Source organism: Amphiura filiformis, chromosome 3 (genome assembly GCF_039555335.1).
Source record: "Amphiura filiformis chromosome 3, Afil_fr2py, whole genome shotgun sequence".
In the NCBI taxonomy this organism is placed as follows: domain Eukaryota; kingdom Metazoa; phylum Echinodermata; class Ophiuroidea; order Amphilepidida; family Amphiuridae; genus Amphiura; species Amphiura filiformis.
The window spans coordinates 54,942,613-54,966,583 of NC_092630.1; the positions used below are offsets into that span (position 1 = coordinate 54,942,613).

Here is a 23,971-nt window from a genome sequence, read left to right on the forward strand (position 1 = left end):
GACCATGTTCACTGACCACACTGCAGCAAAAAAGTTTGTTAGCATCTACTTTCAGGAAAATCAATATGTTTAAATGAAACCTCAGAGCAATCATAAAATTCTGCCTTATTTTAAATCAAAATCTCCCATTTAAAAAATGTTGATCAATGGAACAACTTTTCCATCAAACTCTTCAGAGTAATTTTAAAGAAATTTGCAAAGGAACAAACAAATGGGAAGAAAAGATTTAATTATGCCTGGAAACAATTGGGAATTTATGAAACTCATTCCCGGGAAATATTTGTATCTGCAGCCCGGAGCAAAGTTTCACTTAGAAGAAATATTACATTTAAAATGGCGGGAAATTTTACCTGCTTCCTAGGAATTTTTTTTTTCAGTCCGGTCCGGTCGTTAATCAAGGAAGCAGAAACATAATGGCTTTTTTGTTTTTGGCCAATATTGCCCAAACAGAACTTTTTCCTAAACATTGAGACCTGTTGTCACAAAATGAGCAGAAAGTATTGAAATATTGACTTTTGAAAACCAAGTGAGGGAACAAACATATCATTTTAAAGCTTCTGATTCAGACAATATAAATTTGAGCAAAAAAGCAAACTAAAACAGTACCAACTGACCAGCAGGTCCAGTAGAGAGGGTTCCAGCCATGTAACAAGTGTGCGGCATGCGAACATAAACACAATACATGCTGTACACAGCACACAGTCTCAAGTCAAGATTTTTCGAGCTATGTTACTGGTCAACATTTTAACATCAATCACCCCCTAAATTGTCTTTCGACTAACGTGATTTATCTCATCAATTGCAAGAAGTGTGGACAACAATATGTTGGCGAGACCAAACGTGCCTTGAAGACTAGATTACTGGAGCATTGTGGGGACACAAAACATAACAGAGACAAACCGGTGGCCAGGCATTTCAACAGACCAAACCACACTTGTGATGACATACAGATCATGGCCATTGATAGACCCAGTAGCACTAACTATTTCCATAGACTAGCTCTTGAGTCTAAGTGGATCAACATTTTACAGACTTCTGCTCCTCTGGGTATGAATGTTGAAAGTCATCGTTAAACAAATTTTCTTTGGTCAGTTATTCTGGTCCTCCCTCATAGTTTTTCTTCAATCTTTTGTTTGTTGCAAAATGGACCACCTTGGTATCTCTGGTACCCCGCTGTATGGTCTGGGAGGCGAAGCCGAAGCATGGAGACGTTGGTACGTCCTGGATGTCCCACCTAGGCGGGCTGTACAGTTTCAGGTATCGGATGGTACCAAGAGTGGTCCTTTATTTTTTGTTAGGCCTTTGGCTTTTCAAAATTTTCCCTTCCCTTTGATATATTACTGTTTGTTTATCTTTTGACTAGAATGGCTGACCATAGATTTGCTTTTTCCCTTTTTTTTTTGGTTGGACTATACTTGCACATGCCTGTTTTTCTCACCTAATTGATTTTTCCCTTGTATGTTCTTATTATCATTCTAATTTCTTTTCATTCTATGCTTATCACTTCTTTTGCTGTCTTTCTCATTTAATCTCTTGCAGTGCTAGCTACTAGTGCTACTTGTTTATCCTTGCAAAAGGGATGTTTTTATGCTCCCGAAACGTCGGTTGTTTTGTCTTTTTAACCCTAAATTTTGGATGTTGTTGTACATATTAAACAGTTTTTAACAATATAAATTTGGACAGAATGCAAAATAAATATTTGCAACTTTCCTCTCATTTTGTGGGAACAAGTCTGTGTTTTTGTTTTTACCTACCTGCTATCAATGCCCAAAATACACAGAATAGCTTGAGGCTTGACAGGACCATTACTTCCTGCAGATGATTTCAACAAGTCCTGCAGGCTACGCAAACGATTACAGCTGAGGAAGAAAAATTAAAATATTATGTTATAAATATTGAATGTTTAGGAGTTCAATTGTGGCTTTGCTTAGTTAAATGGAACAGTTCATATTTCACCTTGAAATATAACCCTTTCACTCAAAAAACCTGAAACAGGTGAGAAAAACCTGAAAAAGCATGAGAATGCAGGCCAAAAAGCCCAAAAATGGGCTGAAAATAAATTAAAATGCAGGAATTCGTTCAAAAAACTCTGTGGAATTGACCAATATGGTCGCCTGCAGTATTATACATGTATACCTTTGTAATGCCCGAGTTGGTGATGTTTCCTTCCGATACATGTGTTATGCCTCAAATGTACGAGTATTACATAAAATGGGTTTTACGGGCACAATTTTGTTTTACTTCATATGCACGATCCTGGAACCTAGGGGTAGTCTCTCTTCTCTTTTTTGAATTGCTTCAACACTTAATTTGCACAAGGTTTGACTCTTCCTGTAAAAATACAGAACCAACAGTTTTATAGGCTTGGCAAAAGTCCAGCTTTACTTCATTTTCTGTTCTAATTTTATTACATGTTGTTCAGCTTCAGACCAATTTGAAGGTGTTACATTATCAAGTGCATCTTACCTTCATACAATCAGTATCACTTCTGTCACATAAAAGGATGATCAGATGAGTGGAAAGTGGCAAAGAATTTAATTTGCCATCTTGAATAAATGCAAAATAGCGTCATGCAATATAAAAATACTGTTAAACCCCCTTGAAAATGCTTGATACCGAGCGTAAATCACCATCAAAACAAGCATATATCAAGTGCTCGTGCTACGCTTAAGTTTTGGAGTTTGCAATAAGGCAAAAAAAAAAAAAGGTTAGTCTCAAAGCTCACAAGAAATTTAAAAACATGCGAAATCGAAATCGATTTTTATTTACTTTTTTATGTCCAACTTTTTTCATGGTATTTTGAGAAAAAAGTCTTGATTTTCGCCGATTTTTGAAATAAAAAAATGTCCGCATTTCTTTTTTGTCAAATCGTGCGATTTTACAAACGTGCACGCAAGCTTTGAGACAAACCTTTTTTTTTTTTGCCTAATCATAGTTCCAAGAAAAATCGCCAAAACCTGCACACAATGTCGCAAGATAAAATTCCATTTGATGCTGGATAGCGCTTGTTTACGAGTGTCCACTCAGTGCAATGTACACAATATCCTCTCCGGAAGCCCTGCTAAAACACATACGTCATATGCAAATGTCCGATTTTCCATGACGTGTTATTTTTCTTTACATTGTCGTATACGAGTGACATCATTAATCATGCATGAAGAAGTAGGATATAGTCGCTGAACACAGCACACTTCAAGTTTCATGACAAGAACAACATTTGAACGGCAATAAAAGTACAGTTATTCATTAAATACTTATTATACAGTACAGTACGGTAGTAGTTTTTCACATATAATTTGCATTGTTTATGTAATGTATGGGGAGAAAAACACCGGTCTCATGCGTGTGTGAAATAGGTGCAGAATTCAGCGTGCTTGATTTACTTGAACCAAATTAAGTGTAACCGTCTATGTTTACAAATAGCGGGAAAAGCAAAAAGTGGTGGGGGTCAAGAATTTTCAGTATAAAGGGTGCCTCAGTAAAAAGCGTGGGGGGTCAGGAATTTTCAGTATAAAGGGTGCCTCAATAAAAAGGGTGGGGGTAAAATAAAAAGGGTGGGAGTCAAACCCCACTGCCGAGTATGACAGTAAATGAATTTGCACTACATCCATGATTTACGACATAACAATTAACATTTAGGTATGCCAGGCAAACCTTAGTTAACACATTTGCTAGTCAACCAAATTCACCGACAATAGTCATAGAAATTTAAAACAACCGGCCGAAGAAGGAAACCTACAAATATGTTTTCTATACGGTACTTCACTTGACCCAAATATATGATTTTTTATGGTGATAAGACAATGGAATAATGGCACATGGAATTTTAGAGGGATTTTGATAGCAGTTCCATTAAAAAAAGCTGCTATCATAATGAGACTAAGATCTAGAAACACCCACGAAATGCCGTTTTGGGGAATTTTGCTAGCTGAATCTTTTTGATGAAAGTCAATCTTTGACAAGATGTAACTTTGCTTTGCTACGGAAACTGCTATGAAAAAAAGGTTTTCAGTGTTGGCTTTGTTTACTCAAGGGATTTAATTTGATACATAAACAGGGTTCGAATTGGTGGGTTTTTTTTGCATAGCAAAAACTGCTATGCAAGTTTTATCTTGCATAGCAGTTCCAAAATTTTGTATAGCAGTTTAACCACGGGAACCTGGTTCTGCCCATGTGCACGTTGAAAGTAGACATTTTTGGTAAACAACTTTCGAGCGACCTTGTACTTCCCGGGTAGTCCCTCATTAAATATTCATAACTTCATTCATACCGACCGTGGGAAAGTATCAATTACGCCATATTTAGAAACATGTTTACCTGGGCATTTGCCTCCTGGGTCCTGGGGGCCGGGTGATGATCTCACCAGGCCACGTGTATTATTCATGTTGGTTCTGATTTTATTCTCTGAATATGGGTTTTGTTTCATATACAATTATTTTTAAAGCAAGTTTATGGTCAAGAAGTTTATTTTTATAAAATTTGAAAGAATTAAGGTTTTGTAATTTTTTTTTTAAGCTTCAACGTAAAAGGTTTAACCATGCAATTGGCGATTCGATCAAATTGATAAACAATGTGACGTGAAGGGAATCCCTGTGATGACGATCGGCGTTTGAGATACGTTTTGATGGGGGTTCCCGACTTGCTCATCAGGGCTAGCACATGGCGAACGACCCCAAGACCCGGAAGATGGAGGATGCAACCTCGCGGCGCGGCGTGTGTGATGGAGTATTTCAGCTCAGAGCGAAACCCATGTGTATGTGGTGCAACGTTGTGTGTGAGCTATTAATAGCGAACTCGTCATGTCGTAACTGACTAACTCGTGGGTCAGTCCATTATTACCGTGCAGGCACTGGGAGGGCAAGCTGATGTTTTTCCCTGCTTGTAAAGATGTAGGCCTAATTATATTTCTTGGCCCGCCTATGGATTATTATATAAATTAAAAAGTGAGATGATACGGCAATGAGTTGATTGGGTTCATGATAACATACAATGTAGTCATATTGAAGCGAAGTCCTTCCCCCGAACCACTTTTGAACTACTTTTTGGGGAGTCCCCTGCACACGTCATTACATCATTGCTGCATGCTTTCACTGTTGAATTAATTTGACCTTGTAAATCATCGTAATAAATCCTCAAAATAAAGGAGAAAAAGCAAATAAATGAAGCCATCCAACAAGAATAATGTTTGGAAGAAGTCAAATCATTCAAGGGAAATATGGTAGGATAAAGTTCGGCACCGCTTCAGTACAGGTAACAAGTGCTATTTTAGGGTCATAGAATTCGCCATAAATGCGGCCGTCATGGATGCACAAATAACGCATTGAGTGCTAAATAATGAACTCATTACCAGGGCTATTAATTATAGTTCACAACGGGCAATTAGTCCATAAAATGTCAACTGATACAAACCGTATTTCATATTTAAATTATGTTTTACTTAATTTTTTCTCCACAACCCTCGCGCACGCGCCACACGCACCATACATGCCTTACCCATGCCAAATAATGAATCGTCCCAAAAGCATCACTCAATACTCATGCATGATGCATATGCTAATTAACTGCCGAAGTCAAGTTTGGCTGTGTACGATATTGCTGTCCTCCCTGCGCAATGTGTATTATGAAACGCAGTACACTGCTTAGCATCAGCGGGGGTAGAGATAGAGAATATAAAAGCATAAACAAGGTAAAAAAGAGGGGTATCGAATGAGTCGCTCGATGAATAAGTAGCACAACACAGGTGGTCAAAATGATTTTAAAACTGTTTATTGTTATTGTACAAGCGTTCACGCGGAAGTATGGATGAATTTCAGGAACCCAGTCGGCTATTTGGATGAATAATTTGGTAAGCTTATTTAGGAATTTATAGGGAGAAATTATGCATCACACATGTTGCGATGTATAGCAGGGAAGTGTTTAGCAATTGACAAGTTTTGCATCGCATTCTGCGATGCGATACGGGCAAATTCGAACCCTGTACATAAAATAATGCAGTTTGATGGCAAATTTGAATTCACCTAGCATACCTATAACATTGACTGTTAATTTCAAATTTGTTGTCTATTTGGCGATCCTGACTTTTAGACCACCCGCGCTATATAGGGCTAAAATATTACTATTTCATCAAGGTTTAATATTCTAACAAGCTTAATCTAAAAGTTTCTAAGGAGTCAAGCTTTAAACTATTTAGCAAAAATATCCAACAAGCTAAAAACGATTTTTTTTTACCGGTTTTTAACAAGCTAAAACCAATTTTTGAAAAGAAGCTTAAAACGTCAATTTTTCATCGTAAAAATCATCTAAAAATATTTAAAAATACAGTGACCTACCTAATATTACTAATCTATGTTTCCAATGATATCCAAGAAGCTAAAATATTGTGAAAGCGGGCAGGGCTTTGAGTAATGAGGGAAATTTAGGGGTAAAATGCATCACGCTTTTTCGAGAAATTAGCCATCTTGAATAAACATTGTAAATGCAGAATTAAATCACGCAGTAAACCGATGTCAAACGCGCTTGAAAATGCATGATACGCTAGCGTAAATTACCGTCAAAACGAGCGTACATCAAGTGCTTGTGTTACGCGAAAACTTCGGAGCTGGCATCACCGGTTTTGTTACCAGCTCTTTTACGTCAAAACTAGCTATAAAAACGTGAATTTTGGAACAAAATAAAGCTTGTTCGATGGAATAAAAGGTATGTTTGTACAGTTAAGAACATGTTTAACCTTGTTGCCAAAGTTTAATATGATAAATTTGCAATGTGTACCTTATAATAAGTATAGCTCGGGTGGTCTAAAAGTCAGGATCGCCGTCTATTTAGTAACTTGCAGAGTGCTTGACAGGTTATTATTATTGTACAACTTTGTGGAGAACAGTATTCGTCGGTTAAAAGAAATGTCAGTATGATAAACAGTTAATGTCTGTGCTGACGAAACAAAGTTGGACGTGGGCAACTAGTCGGAGCCGTGAGTTTAATTATTGGAACTGGGTAATGGGACTACTCAGTGAACTGCGGCTGGGCTGTCGAATTTGACAGCTTTCCACTTTCAAGCTTCTGCATGCACATTCACTTATAAACCTGACAAATGAACACATTTACGATCTAAATACCTGACAGACGCTGTAAACGTTTCTTGTGATATACTTCGGCGTCCTGAAGATGGTCTTTTGGTGCCATTCTCACTGTTTTTGATGGTCTGCTACGGTTGGCGTTCTTGGAAACTGTTGACAACAAACGCCATCGTAGTTTATTCCCGGCTTTTACGTGCAGCACCGGCTACAAAAGGACCAGAAAAGGACTACAACTTTTAATACAATTTTTATAAGTTCTTTTTTTCTTTTTCTTTTTTTCTTTTTTCTTACTCACGTTCTTTAGTCTTTTTTATTTTCTTTATAATTCTTTCTTTTCTTATTTCTGTCAGTTTCCTTCAGTTCTTTTCCTTCTTTCTTTCTGTCTTTCTATCTTCTTTCTTTCTTTCTTTCTTCTTTCTTACTCTCTTTCTTCTTTAGTCTTTATTTTTTCATTTCTTTCTTTTTCTTTCTTTTTCTTTTCTTTAGTCTTTAAGTCCTTTTTTCTTTTTCTTTTTTTCTTTATCATTTTTCTTACTCTCATTCTTTTAGTCTTTTCTATTTTCTTTTTTATTTCTTTCCAGTTTTCTTTCCTAACATCAAAAATTATATTTAGGCCTGAGCAGTGAGCAACCCGGGTGAGCAATGTACTGAAAATACCAAGAATTCACAATTTTCAAGCCTATGCATGTTAAAGGTCCACTGGATCATCCCCCTAATAATATTGTTCTCATTGTTGAGTTTTTGGTATCATATATAGGCCTATAGCATAATAATCGATCATATTTTGTGGTGGTTACACTTTATCGAATACGGTCATACATTGGCATGTATCGCGCGCTGTGTACATGGTGTGTGTGGCCACAATGGTTCTATTTTGGAAAAATTGCATTCCAACCAGCAAGTTTGTGTAAAAGTATATTTTTTGTTAATTTGGGTATGTTGAACTCGAATCTGTTGTCTGCCAAGCACGGTATTTTGCCCGGGGTATTTTGAGACTGTGACCCTCAAAAGACCACCCATATGACCCCATAGGATCGTATAGAGGGCAAAAATAAATTTGATTCCAATAACACTTTCAAACATGTAAAATTATGCATCTGGCCCAACAGGTCCCAGAAATTCTCCCGGGAAATTCTATGTTTGTGCTAATATAAGGTCTATTTGCTTGTTGTGTATGGGTCAGAAGTCAAAGTTGCTCCAATTTTTGTCAAAATTGTTCGCTTAGCTTAGAGGTTTCAGAAAAGAATAGTTTGCACTATCTGCGATATCTAGTTAGCATGTTACAAAACAAAGGGTTAAAAGATATGTAGGATTCCAGAGGATTCAATGGCATAAATTAATTTAACATCTATCTTCTGAACTTCACATCACAGATAGTAAAAACTATTCTTTTCCTGAATCCCTTGAACTTGAGGAACTGTTTGCATCCATTGTAGCCAAAAATCAGAGCGACTTCAATTTTTCACCTATGTACAACATGCAAATTGACCTTGGACATGTTGAGCTAATAACATGGTAACGATATTATATGTCTCACACGCACAGTGGCGGCGCCAGGAATTTTTTTCAGGGGGCATGTGGGGAAAGTGAATTTTAGGGGGGAAAAATTGGCAAATTTTGCGCAAAATTGCCGCAAAAAAGTGGAAATTTATGTGATTTGGGGTTTTTTGCCTCAAAGGTGGGGGGGAGGGGCAAAATGGGGGAGAAAGAAAAATATTGGGGGTGGGAAAATGCCCCCTTGCCCCCCCCCCCTAGCGCCACCACTGAACACACAAATATGTTACATTTGTGATCCCGAGGCCGCACAAATAATTGACATGCTTTTTAGTGAATTTGAAGCATCAATTAGCAATTTTCGCCTGACAAAACCAGTAAGTTTTTACTTAAAAGTAAGTGAGCCTCAGACAGATTCAAAATACTGATGTCAACATCAATGCTTCCCTGCTAATTGCACTGTCCATTGTTGAAAACTATAATCATGAAGTCTTACGAAGTGTCACATAACATGGACCATTATAACAGAAAAAGCTTGAAAAATATGATGTTTGTATTATTTATAAACATAATTTCTCAAAAAAATATGCATACGGGTACTTTTCTAACAAACTAAATGCAGTTTGGCGTAAATTATTTTGTGGCATGCGATATGTAAGAGCTGATTTCAAGCTATCTAGGGAATTTTATTTCATGTGATGAGGTTTCTTTAAGGCGGGTAGTATGACCTAGTGGTGTTCATGGTGTTTTGGACTCGAATCCTGGTACTCTATTGTGACAAATAAAAGTGACACACAAGAGGAATGGCACAGATTTTATAAAGGAGATTCCAAGGCTTGCTATAAAGGGCGTGTCATTTCCACCCCATGTGCATGATTGTTCTTGGGAGCAAAAAACGCTTTTCATGAAACTTGGAACTAACATTTAAACAAAATAAGGAAATTGTTTTCACAGTTACCCAAAGGTCGTAAAGGATAATCCGAGGTCAAAATGGTAAAGATTGTTGAATATGTATAAGAGTTTAACTTCAACACTACACTATTTTTTGCTCAGAAATGTTTTTGCTAGGTCGACTGGCGTCTTGAGCAGATGGATATGCTGTGATGATAAATTATCAGGATAGATATCATCATAGCATCACCACCTGCTTACATGGCTGAAGACACTATTCTTTGGTTCTCATCAAGTTTGGTAGTGATGTCAATGCTTTTTTGTGGTTGCGCTGCAAGCATACGGACAAACCGTACGCTATGTATGATTAACTTTACGTGCACGATTCAATACTGCGGTCAACAAAATATGCACCAACGTCAATACCGAACTTGAAGTGAACCAATGTATAATCAACTTTGAGAAAACGTTCCAGAGTGAAAAAAAATATCTATACTATGTGTGAATTGGTTCTTTTTCTTGAACAAATAAGGAAATTGTTTTCAAAAATATCTAAGGTTATCTGATGTCAAATTAGTAAAGATTGTTGAATTTTCATGAAACTTGGTAGTTCCACTTGCAAAAATATGGACAAAAATAATTTAACCCAAGTTTCTCAAATCTTTCAGATAAATTCATTTTTGTAATGTCAGATGGCAAGCATTGTTGCAGGGTAGCAAAATTTGCAAATGAAATTCTCACACTTCACCAATCTAATGGGATAAATTGTAATTATTATTTAGCTGTCTCCTCATGTACACGTCAACATCATGCTTGCTTGTGTCATGTTGCGCATTTGCGGCTTCTTGCATATATTTTGTTCTTTTGGCTTTGGCCTATATAGCATGATGGGCGTTTGATGAGGATTCAGCTAACATTTCCTTGTTTAAAAAAAAAATGTATATGCATGTTGTTTTTAAAAACCTTCGACTCTATTATGTTTATATGTATTATTATTATGTGCTATATTTTTATATTGTATATTATTGTTTTGTCACTCATAAGCCAGAATTGGCTGGTCTCTATGTGAGAGTGACTTTAACAAAGATTAAACTAAGGCCCGGTCCACACGAGTGTATTTTTCTCCATTTATTACAATTGTATTACAATAGTATTACGACATGAGTACCGTGTGTCCGCTCAATGTCGTTGGCATGTTACAATCGTGTCATCATTCGTGCATGATGAAAATTTTCATCATTGGGCCAGTTTGTATGCATTTCGTCGTTGTATTTATGTTTACTCAATAGACTTCGTAATTGCCGTGGCATGTGTATAACCAGAATTTATTATGACACAATGAGGTACTGACCGTGTGGACGCTCTCATCATTCATTTATCGGGTGATTACGACACGATGACGAAAATATACTCGTGTGGACTGGGTCTAAGTCATCAGGCTCATCTGAAGTCAAATTAGTGAATATTGTTGGACTTTCATGAAACTTAGTCCTAATATTTGAAAAAATGTGTTAATACATTTTATTTTTCAATGTCATTTCAGGGTCATCAGGGGTCAAATTAGTAAATTTGGTTGATTTTCATAAAACTTGGAAATGGAAGTTATTCATAAGAAATATTTCTACAAATTGTAAGAAAATCTAAAAATGTTTCAGCTGTAAAACAGTGTACCTGATGTAATTTTCGTACACACCACATAATTCATCATGGTTAAAGCCAGGGCTCATCTTATTCTGATACAGTAAACAGCTGTGTGAGGTTGATACAATCAATCTGTTTAAATATATATTGGGATATTGTAATGGAAATATAATTATTTGCCCCAGGAATCCTACTTGACAAACAAATTGACAACTCAATAAATGAACGACACAAACTCATTGTATAAGGGGAATGTGCTAGAAAGAAGTTTTATTTGTAAAATTTACATACCATCAGCATTATAAAACCCTGCACAGTTCAGTTTAATCCACTTCAATTAGGTCAACAAAAAATCAGCATGTTTTACCTTTTATCAATGTTGAAATTAAGGTAGACATTATAATATTAGGAACTAGGTTTATAGCACACTCAAGTCAACCTACAACATGAGGTACATTTCATAGGTTCATAGGTCAACACAAGTGACAATTATATTCTAGAATGACTAATTGTTAACAATACAACAAAAATGGCATTATATAGAACTGCATTGGAGCAGTCAATCCATTCTGTAAATGGCATTATTGTTTCATCACAATTGTTTGTATCCTTACTTACATATACAAATGTAAGTCAGCAACTAACACACAAGAGGATCATAGCAAAACTGTGAAGAACATAGTGCCCTGATGATGACTTTTTATCCCAATAAAAAAATAGAGATATTTTTCAATTATTTTCTTAGTGGCCTTCCAGCTGCACAATATAAAAAAGCAAATACGATGCTATGGTCCAGTTTTGCTATGAGCTTGTTGCTTGTGATACCAAAACTGCATATTGCATAAGTTTCCATTTATTGTGGTACTACCAGACACAAAAGTGTCAAAATTGAGTAAAATATGTCCAAAAAAGTTTTTGTACTCATCAGTTATCATGCATGCCTTAAGGAAGGATCATGCTAATACCCACATCTACCACAAAAAAATAAACTTAAGGTGTCGCTGATTTTTATTGAAAAACTACAAAGCGCCCTGTCACAAGAAAAAAGTAAATGACTCGGACTTTCTTTCATTACTTTTCTTAATGGCAAAAAAAAGTGGCCCTGCAACAGAACCTTGGGGTATACCTAGCAATTAGATAACACACGCCCTGATTTATAATTCATCTACAGGCTATTTGCAACTTATTACAGGGCAATTTTAACAATGAATGGAGCTGTGGGATACATTTCTGTATGTCTAGCTACTAGGAAAATTGGTAAGCAAGCTAAAAATCTTCCTGAATTTTTGCTCCAAAATATTTATATTCTGCAAACTTTTTAATCATACAACATAAATTAGGCAATCTACATGGGATACTGAATCTGCATTAATGTGCCTCTTCAGAGATCCGGATCAAATCAATCTGAGACTGTTTAGCGTATACAGCGGAATATTCATGAAGTAACACTAACAGTTTGATTCATGCAACATATCAGGTAAACTGCAGTGTTTCAAGCACACATGTGACAGAAGCGTGCCTTCGGCAATGCATTGTAAGATACGGTAAACGTTGTGCTGAAAGAGCATTATTTTTATGCATGTACCATGCAGTACAGTATCCCCTATGTGGATGCAACAAGGGCCACAAAGTACCACATTGATATGCACCAATGCACATTAATGTACATCAGCTCTCATGTGTGAGATTGCCTCACTGTAAAAAAAAAATTCTTGCAAGATACTGGAAAGGGATTCAGTTGTGCAAATACAAATTAAGTCAATTAATAAAGGATTCATTTGTGAAACAGCACTGTTAAAAATTAATAATAATGGGCAATTCCAGTTCAAATCCATACACCCTCTATGAAAGACATGATATTTTCCACACAGAGAGTGAGAATTTCAAATGAGGTTACCGGAATGGGTGACCCTATTTATAATCTACACCCCCGTATGGGAGATTAAGGTCATGTCTTCCATAAGGGTGAATGGATTTCAACAGGAATAGTCCAATGGTTAACTTTCAAACTCTTGGTTAAATTCAAAGTGAAACCAAGACTTAAAAGTGTATGGAAGTAAGAGTTTGAAAATCTTCAAGAAGCGAAAGTAGTAGAGATAGTGACTTTCACTGCACGGCATCCTGGTTGCTATAGTAATAACATCAAATTAAAAAATAAAATATATATAATGTATATTTGGCTAAGTCAACACATCACACTGGAGCTAAGTACAATGCTTTAATCATTCAAGGACTAAATTATTTTTTACGCCCTTTCCTCCACATCAGGGATTATAATTCCAGTCTTCTAAATAAAGCAACAATAATTACTAGAATTAATTAATAATATTCTGTGAATGCTGTAGCCATTTACCAATCAATCAATCAACAGGGTTTTTCTTACAAACACCCAATTTTGACAACTGGAAAACATGAAACAGCTACAACCATACATTTAGTATAAACCTGATCCCAGGTTAGGTACAATATGTTATTTTTTTATGTTCGGGACTTGAAAATCAAACTGGCAACACACAAATTAACAGTGTTGCCTAGGGCAATATGGTACACCCAAATATATTTCTTGATACCATAAAAGGTGTTAAAATCCAATTGCTTTTAACACCTACTAACATGCTTATGATACTACCGATGGAAGAACATCTAAAACCTCCCATATGCTACAATCATTAATAGTCTAAAGTCCCTTGATACATGATAAAAATGCATGCATTTTACCAGTATACTAAGCAAATAAGACCTTTACGGTATTATTTTTATAATATTTTTTGGGTACGGTATTATACAATACCTAGAACACACAAAAGTCAGATCACAAATTCACATATATATACAGAAGTTAGTGAACTTTGCCTTTAGGGATTCGGCTATGTTTATGGAGAGCTCGTAGGAAGAATGCATCCATCCATATTGAAGTGAAAAGGAAAATTTCAGGTCTTTTCCCTGATACGTAGTTTGGTACATGATGCTTAAAAACACCACAAAAATAGCAACAACAATTAAATTTCTGGAAAACATTTTTGCACTCTTAAAATGGGGGTATTCCTGTTGAAATCCATGTGCCCCCTATGGAGGACACAACCTTAATCTCCCATACAGGGAGTGTGAATTTCAAACGGAGTTACCTGAATGGGCGACTCCAAATGGAGTTACCTGAATGGGCGACTCCAAATGGAGTTACCTGAATGGGCGACTCCATTAGCCTTTTCGAAGTATGGCGTACACAAAAGGAGGGCAGTCTTCAATCTGGGTAAAACCTAGCAAATTCAAAAGACTTTACCCACTTCATGGAGCGCCATCCTATTGTGTCCGCCATATCTTGAAAAGGCTAATTGAAATCTACACCCCGGTGTGGGAGATTAAGGTTGTGTCTTTCATATGAGGCATTTGGATTTCACTTGGAATATTAGCCTAATTTCCATTAAAATACAACCACTGGCTTGCTTAGGGCAGGAGGGTTGGGGCCTTGATGGAGTTGTTTTAATGTAGAATTCCAGTAAAAAAGACATTTATTATGTGTAAATTATACAACAAATAACATAAAACACTGCATATGTTTTTTCTATAATTTGGTAGAAATACCATCACCACACTTTACACATAAAAACATACAAAACATTTTTGAGTAATGAAGGGAATTACTGCACCCTAAAAATCACAACATCAAATTTGGCCTTCTGTAAAATGGTCATGAGGCGGTATTTTCTCTTTGCATTTGACCATAATATTTCTAATACTCTTGAGAATAGCAGTACCAAATCATTAAAATATGCAGTTGATTTTCAGAATAATATAATTTTAAACAAAAAACCTTCCCAAAAAGGTTCAATTGTTTGATACTCGTGTCAATACAAAAATCATCATGAAAAGAAATGGCCACAAAAAATAAATAAATAAAAATAATAATAATAATAATAATGACATTAAAAAAACAATAACAATCATCATTAAAAAATAATACTAAACCAGCTGTCATGGTATCATTTATGATATTGTTAATAATAATCAACATAATACTAAACCAGCTGTTGTGGTATCATTTATGATATTCTTGATCTAGTATCGGTATATAACAAATACCGCAGGATTTTATTAGTCTACAAAGCTATTATAGTACTGTCAACTGCTTAGACCATGTTCCTATGCAGCAGTATAGGAGAAAAGCAACTCTCTAACACACTGCATCACAACATGTTAAGCTTACAAAGTGTTAATTATGAATCATTTGGCTTAGTTGGTGGTGAAAAATACACCTACTCCAATGCAATAACAAATCTTTGTCATGAATACACAATCATATAACAATCCACTTCTTTTCATTGACCATTTTTAGCCAAGCAAATATTGCATACTTATTCATGAAAACATGTACCCAATTCCGCTCTTACCAGTCGGAATATATCATGCAAAAATATTTTAATAGAAAATCAACTTATAATCTGCTGGTCCTTTTATTTATATATTCCTTTATTTGTTTTTATTTTGAGAAAAAAGGAAACACTATCCGGTTGGAAAAGCAGATCCAATATTTTAATATTCATTACAAAAAGGACTATGCAATCTCTCTTGTTCTTCCTCTGATTTTCAAAAAACAATTTTCATGAAGTTGTGCAAATCATTGTCCGTCAACAAATCTTTTGAACTCTGACCTTCGTTCACAACACATGAATAAATACAACAACAAATTTGAAAGGCTCAATTCTTACCTCAATTCGATTGGAATTTTTTCTTCTGTGCAAGAAATATATGCACCATTCATTTGATTTTGTAAATCATGGTACTAATACATTATTTTGATATGCAATTTCTTCAACTTTAAAAAACTATCAAATTCAATTTACATTGGTATATTCAAACCCACTTTCCTCCACTTCTGCAACTTCAACAAATTTGCATTTTTCATTTCATTGGCACACTCAGAATGTACAAATCACCTTATTTCTTATATTACGTTTTAAAATTGTGTAAAATTTCATCGCATAATTTTTGCTAAAAACAGATCATAATTAACTACAATCATACATCTCTAAAAATGCTCAAAAATTCATTATCAACTGTACAGAAATCAGGTTCTCCTAGACTCTTGTTGCATGCTAAATACCACTAGGCAGTGTTTGTTTAAGTTATGTTAAAAATCTAAGTGTACTATATTTACTGCCACAGGAATTTCGGGGAAATATTCAAAATACACATGTAATGTTTCTTTTACATGCTGTGATACTCTATGAGCAAGAATGATAATTTCTATCAACTCTGTTAGAGTTACATTGAATTAAAAAAAAAAAAAAGACAATAAGAAAAAAAACCATTAACATTTAAAATTTGACTCAAGATGAGAGATGACATCCAATTCAGGTGCATAATACATATTAATGAATTGGTGCAGAAATAATATCCCATCAGATTAGGAATGTTGATTCAGTTGTGACAAGGAAACTCCACCCACCTACAGCAGAAGACATTCGGTGTAGCCATGATACCTTGTTATGCAAAATGGTGAGGTTCCAATGGTGAGGTTCCATTTAAAAAAAATATTATTACAAGGGCTATTTTGAACAGATTCTGAGCCCTATTGGGCTATTTTGTGAAATTTGGGGCGAAACACCCCTATCCCATGTGCATTTTGAGGCCTTCTTATGACATGATTAATAATATGCAAAACAATGATGCTACAATATGATATCATATCGCAGCACCACAAAAAGTGCAATTTGATCGGAATTTTATCAACAATGTAAAGGGGCAAGAATATTGAACTGAAAATAGATTTTGCTTGATAAATGGCTAATTAAGCATCATCATGTCACATATTAGATTATATTGTCAATGTATGTTACACAAATAAGACCCAGGGACTAGATAACAACAACTATTGACCCTTTATACAGATTTGCCATCTTGCTACCAAATGCAAACGCATGCACTCAAGTGCATATTTTTTTGTCTTGTGTGAGCTTTTTTTGCAAGCATTGCTATAAACCCCCAGAAACTTGAGCTATAACACCATGCCATCACTTTTATCAAGCATATTTGCTAAATAATGTATGGGATAATGGATATGCATATACACAAAACATGCTTTGTAGGTAGAATCTCACTTGAGATGACCATGTAGAAGGGTCAATTACATAGTATTGGATATATCACTCATCCGCCATGTTGGGAAAAAAAAGGTATACCCTTGTCAACTTAAAACCCAAAAAGTTATGAAATATGTAATCTCTCAACTTGGAAAAAGGAAAACTTAAATATTGTTTATAGATGGTAACCCTGTGTGTGTCAGATTGTGTGGTTACATTGGAATGAAAGACAATTAAATTACACTAAATAACTATTGCATTGCTGGTATGCACTATACTACAAGCAATTATCTTCTTGCTATATATAGTCCAGCTAATAGGATCCGATTTCCATTCCAAACCTACTAGCCTATAGAAAAATAGTGGAATTCTATGGGCAGTATAGGTTAGGTAGAAAATAAAGAGTCCTCAAGATTTGACTATTCATTGATGCATGTAAGCTGCAGAGAGGACACAACATTAATAAGGATTCATTAAATCCTGTGACCTTTCACACAACAGTGTGACTTTTATGGAATATAATTTATCAGAGTTCCAACATTGAAATTAAACACCAAATCTAACACTTCACAACTTCCTGAAAGAAAAGTATGTTAATAAATGATAATTAACAGGAAATATGAATTCACATGATTACAAACCCATCAACTTGTTTTATTCCGTCCGGTAAATGTATGTGTTAGAAAACATCCTGTGCTTTGTTGTGCCCTATCAACATCTTACACATCCACAGAGTTATCAATATTCACTACATTCTATCAAAAAGGTTCATGTACAGCTTGATGGCAGTATGTGGAAGAGGCTATAAGTTGCCATGCAAAATTAATATCGAGCAACCCATACCCGCAGTAGGCTGGTCATTTATGACTGCTGCATATTACTTATCATGACTATGTACTAGCAGGTATGGGACCATAAATTGAGCCTTGGGGTACCACATAATTAGTTTCATATTTCATATATCAGATCAGCTTCTATGATTTGTTTTGCCGGCATCTATGCCTCGAAGATAGTTCCTACTATGCTATATGAAATACGGGAACAAAAGATACCTGTGATCAGGCATGAGAATGGCTTTTTTGAAAACTGCCTCAAAAAGCATGTGAATTCGGCCTTAAAAGGCCCAAAACAGGCTGAAAAAATAAAAATGCCTGGATTCAGGCAAAAGCTTGAAAGTTCTCATGCCTGTGTGATAAGTATGCCTATTCCACACAATACCTCTACTGTACTGTAAATACAGGGCAAAATTGAATGGCTGTTTTACTGTATTCACCACCATAGTAAATACTGAATTATACAAAGATTATTACTACTTTAAGCACCATCATAAGATAACATGTAAATGAAACATCGTGAGGATTTTCAGGTTTATCCAGGTGAATTAAGATTCACAGAGTAGCTAATTCACCAGGGCTATTTCTTTTGCAAAATTCTTAATGTATACGATGATAGGATGTATTAAACGACTGTTTTGGTCAGATGCGCAATTCTGTATTCTGCATGATAAACGGACAAACCTGTTTTGAATTTTCTTTAAATCAACGATGTGTTTAGATTTGTGAGGCTAACAGATCAATTATTTATTATTTCTGATACTCTTCGCTTAATTCTGCTATTGCAGAATACAGTGCACATTTATGCTTTCTGAAAACAGACCTTAATATTTATATGGAATATCAAATATTGTAACATTTAACTAGGATTGTATCACTATCTTCAAATAGTAATGTTTTTGTTTTATATAAAATGAACAAAACTGAAATGAAAATAGTTACCTAAAGGGTCAAATGGGCTGTTCCATTTGAAATCAATACACCCTCCATGGAAGTCATGATCTTAATCTCTTACATAGGGAGTCAAATGGGTGTCACCCATTCAGGTAACCCCATTTGAAATTGATGCCCCCTGTGTGGACCATTATGATCATGCCTTCCATATGGGGTGTAAGGATTTCAACTGCAATAGCCCTAATAATCCCTGGCATTATTAGCATGACATAAATGGACACCAAACTGTTCTACAATCTCTGATATTGGATCTTATAATCTCAGTCTGGACTACTGCACAATATTATGTTCTATACATACATGTTATGTTTCGAACATCAAGAACTACATTATGGTGATTTAGTTATCCCTGCCTTTTAATAATATCAGTAGGGCAAAATATTTCAATTCGTACACAATTCTCACCTGTTACAATACAATTGAACATATATTTTATCGTAGGCACTGCACTAGTCTATCAAATATAATGGATCTTCTACAAGGAGGTTCCCCAGAGTTTTGTTTTTATATTGTTACATATTGGTACCAGCAAAAAGAAACAAAAGTAAAGGAAGAATTGTGAGATCTGACATCTGGAGCTGACACTTACTATTAACACATTATCATTCTGGGGATAATAATTTTTATCCCAAAAGAAAACGAGCAAACTGTCTATGAAGTTTTGCGAATGAGTTTTTTCCAAGTTCAATTTCGGCATTGTGCTGAAGCAAACCAGAAGATGGAACCTGCCATCTTGAACTAGTTGTCATGGTTTGTACAAAGATTCCTTTTTCTATGTAGCACCAGTATAAGAAATAATGTGTAATTCTCTTTACTGACCAATCAAAATAGGAGCAATGGGTCGTGAGTAAGACGTAATAATATAAAATGCCTGCACAATCTGAACTGTGACCTCTGGTGTGGGACTGTATTGGTTAGTAAATGCCAGCCCTGAAACCAAACTTCTCAAGAAATTTCAAATTGGTTAGAAACAAGCTCACCACAAAAATAATAATTTGGGGACAACACACTAACACACATAAAAGCTGGTTTGAAGGCAACTGCACATTCATAGGCATAATACAATTGACAATAAAGCAGGGAGGGGACACACAAAAAAGCCTCTATGTATAAATAAAGCCTTGTTACGGTTAATGGTAGTTACATTTGGTCACCAACATTTTCTCTCTCAATTTCTTATTCCTCTCTTTACATCGCATCTTACCCCCTCTGGCTTTGGAATGAATTTGAAATGGCATGGAAGAAAAGCAACTAGGCTAGCCTTGAAATGCAGGCATGACCTTTAATATGACAAAATGGTGCTACTTCAATATGACAACATACTGAAGACTAGTGGATGGATATTGCTTCTCCTGGATGGTGTATAGAAATAAATTAGATTTCTAGGAAACTCGTAAAAGATGTATTATTACAATTTAAAAACATTTAGTAGTATCTAAAAGGTATAAAATGCCTGTATCCTCACAAATGTACACTTTCATATTTGTCCATTTTTGAAGATGACAGAGGTAACAGTCCATACCTTTCAATTAATATAGTGCTTTTATGTAATGTCAAACTGAACACTTGTCAGGAAACAGGTACTCAATATATTGAATTGACATTATGACATTATTGAAGACATTTCTCAAATAAACGAGATGTACATCAAATTTGTACTTCTAAATAATATTATTAATCACTATCATCCATCAGTCTTTAGTATGAGCAACTTTTTTCATATCAATTCTCACTGATAATTTAATTCAATACATTTTATGTTCATCTTTTGAGAGCAGTACCATTTTATAATAAGCTGTGAACTTTAACAGACAAAAAAGACCCATGCCTCATTTCAACATATTCCCTGCCATTTCAAGTGACTGTTTTTATATTATTATCATTATCATAACTTAAACAAGCTTTTCAAAAATAATAAGAAACACTAAAAAAAAAAGAAGAACAAAACAGATAAAATAATATTGCATACTGCCCTGAGCTAGCTAAAGCTACACACTTTTAAGAATCGTCATGGTCCCATATCAAGCTCTTTTCAAACACAGATGACCTATCTTTCAATCGCAGTTACGCTTCTCCCTTACGCATCACATACAAAAATATAATTGAACTCCGAGCTTGACTATGAGACCATGTAAATTCAGTTACATAAAACGGCATTGCTACACTATACTGCACTGAAAACAACAAAATGGCAAAATATCATCATCCTCATACATCAAGGTGGTAAACTAATGTACATGACCAGGAACTAGTACAGAATCTGAGAGTGCAGATTTCTTTGCATGTTGGGTGTATATAATGAATGGCAAAGGAACTAAGTAGCACCTAACAGTAGTATGCTATTTTGATCTAAACTTGTAACTGTCGGGCAAACTGACACGTCTCCAGTTCTGAACAACTTCCAAAAATTACTCAAGAACTGAACAACTTTTCCTGGCACATTTTCAATATACTCAAACACGTCTTAAAGAGAGAAAAATCCATTTTAAGTAAGAATTTTTTTTCAACAAAATTCCAGCTGTTAGGGACAACAATAGCGATCTGCCTTGGGAAAATATCTCAACATACGAATGTACAATATATCAGGATTTGACCTTCACAGTAGAAAGTATGTCGTGTACATTTATCGATTACTCTGCTCTTACAGGACGAATGGCGTATCTTTTTTTTTCTTTCTAAAATCTGTCTTCCTTCATTCTGCTGTAGTGTTATGTCACATTCATTCCATGTCCTTCACATTGATCAAATGTGGAACTTACATACACATTATTGTAAATATACTTCCATTGGTAATGGCATGCAAAGCCAAGCAGACCTCCTTGTGATAATGCATTGAAATTTAACTTTTGGTATACCCTGAAGCCTTTACAAATGAATCAGTGAGTACGTCATGTTGATGCGAAACCTTGTCATTCCGCAAGTTCAACAAGTCGATGATGTGCAGTGATGATCTGCACATCGATGATGACATAGTCTCCGTTTCTTTTGCAAAGACTTTCGGATATTACCAAAATGGTCTGTTCTTACACTAACACTACTTTGTTGAAATGTCAGCCTTGAGAAAAAGCTTCTTGGAGCATATTTGAAGAAGGAGACTGCATATTGACAAAATGAAGCACAACTTAGTTTGTAACTCACTAAATTCCACAACATGCTCATCTATCAAGGCACAATTCTTTAACCCCAATACATTTGTACATTCATTGTATGACCTTTGAAAATTTGAGTACAAAAACTCATACTCTGCAACTTGAGGCCAAATTTTGCACTATGATTGTTTAATTGAGGTTATTGAACTATGCCACTGGAATGAGGCTATTGTGGTCCATAGTGACTCCTTTACAGAATACAAACTGTTGTGTGCAATTGACATATTGGTGGCAACAACTACAGCAGACAGGACAAACTCCATTATTGAAAATGTAAAGATACACCCTTCCTGCGTGTCTTGGTTGGAAGACTGGATTAATTGGGCTATTCCAGTTGAAATCCATACACCCTGTATGAAAAACATGCCTTACTCTTCCACACAGGGAGTTGAAATTCACACTCTCTGTGTGGAAGATTCAAGGTCCTGTCTTCCATGTAATGGGGTAGTGGATTTCAACTGGAATACCGCATTCTTTAGTTCCTGGTAAGAAGTGATTCCTATCCGGTGTAATCATACTCAATGATAAGTGGGCGATCACTTCACAACTAGAGTCAACATATACATTTTACTCCTTGAAGAGATGAGGAAGATGAAAACAAAACAAAACTAACAATCAAAAAGTTGTACAAACATTTCTGGCAAACTGCAAATGTTTTAATTAGAAAACAAAACAAACAAAAACTGGGCACACGGTCAATTTTTAAAAATAATATTATAACAAACATAAAACATGCATAATGACAATGGAATTCGCACTGCAAGTTACATGATACAAAATTCAAGTTTTGACGACACATAGTATAATCACTTCTTGATACTCGGATATGATTTTTTTCTAAGCTGGAACTCGAGCAAATACAGAAAGTCATATTTTAAATCTTATAAGCACAATAATTTCAATAATCACTTTTTTCTTCTTCAATTGATAATAAAACAGATAGTTGACCTAAATTCTAATTTTTCTTTTGTAATTTTATAGGCAGGGTGCATTTTGATAATGATAATTATCTTATTATCTAGAAGGGCAGGCAGGCTTCCTGATTTTGTACATTTGATCAAGTATTACACCTTTGCAACAACTAACATGTTTCATGGTTCAGTTTGAACCCTATCAAATGGCAACATATTTTCACAGTTTGATCTATACTAAATGAACTGAAATTAATTTCCTTTTCTTTATTCACCATGCATGCAAAGCTTGTTTTGTAATGTGAAATCCCCACTGCCCCTGTGAAAGATTTGGAAATATCATTCACAGAGGGAGTATGAATTTCAAATGGAATGAACACATTAGGTGGCTCCATCTGAATTTCATACATCCTCTGAGAAAGATTCAACCTGAATCTTCCTCTGAGGGAAGGTGAGTTTCAAATGGAGCTGCTAATGTGTTCATACCATTTGAAATTCATACTCCCTCTGTGAAAGATATTTTCTAAAATCTTCTACAGGGGAAGTGTGGATTTTACATGGAATAGCCCATTATTACTTTAGTAATAGTCAAACTGTAGAAGTAGGGCCATTGTATCATTTTTCCTTGGAAGGCAGATTGCAACTCACCGTAGGGAGTAGGACCCTCACCGTAGGGAGTAGGACCCTCACCGTAGGGATCAAAAATATCAAGGAGCTAGTATAAGACAGTCCTATCTATAATAGCTGCCCTGTAGACATTTGACTTAAACATATGACACATGGCAGCTATTGCAGATGGTGCCTTCTTGCAGTATAAACCCCTCGGATATTTCTTACCCAGGTAGCAATGACAAGTACATTCAACTTGCTCTATGGGTGTTTTAAGTACTGCATTCAGAAAGCCTTACCAAACCCTTTATGGCTAATCAATCATACAATTTTTCA

The 23,971-nt window shown here is 35.4% G+C and overlaps 1 protein-coding gene across 1 annotated transcript in view; it reads right to left on the bottom strand.

Moving 5' to 3' along the window:
- The window catches only part of LOC140148763 (dynein axonemal assembly factor 9-like), a 59,449-nt gene extending 52,207 nt beyond the window's left edge, over positions 1-7,242 (bottom strand). The window contains exons 1-2 of the mRNA XM_072170818.1: positions 7,113-7,242; positions 1,755-1,859 (exon numbers count right to left, since the gene is read on the bottom strand). The gene's annotated coding sequence lies outside the window, so the exon portion shown is untranslated. The remainder of the gene's footprint in view (positions 1-1,754; positions 1,860-7,112) is intronic.
- Between the last annotated feature and the right edge of the window lie 16,729 nt (positions 7,243-23,971).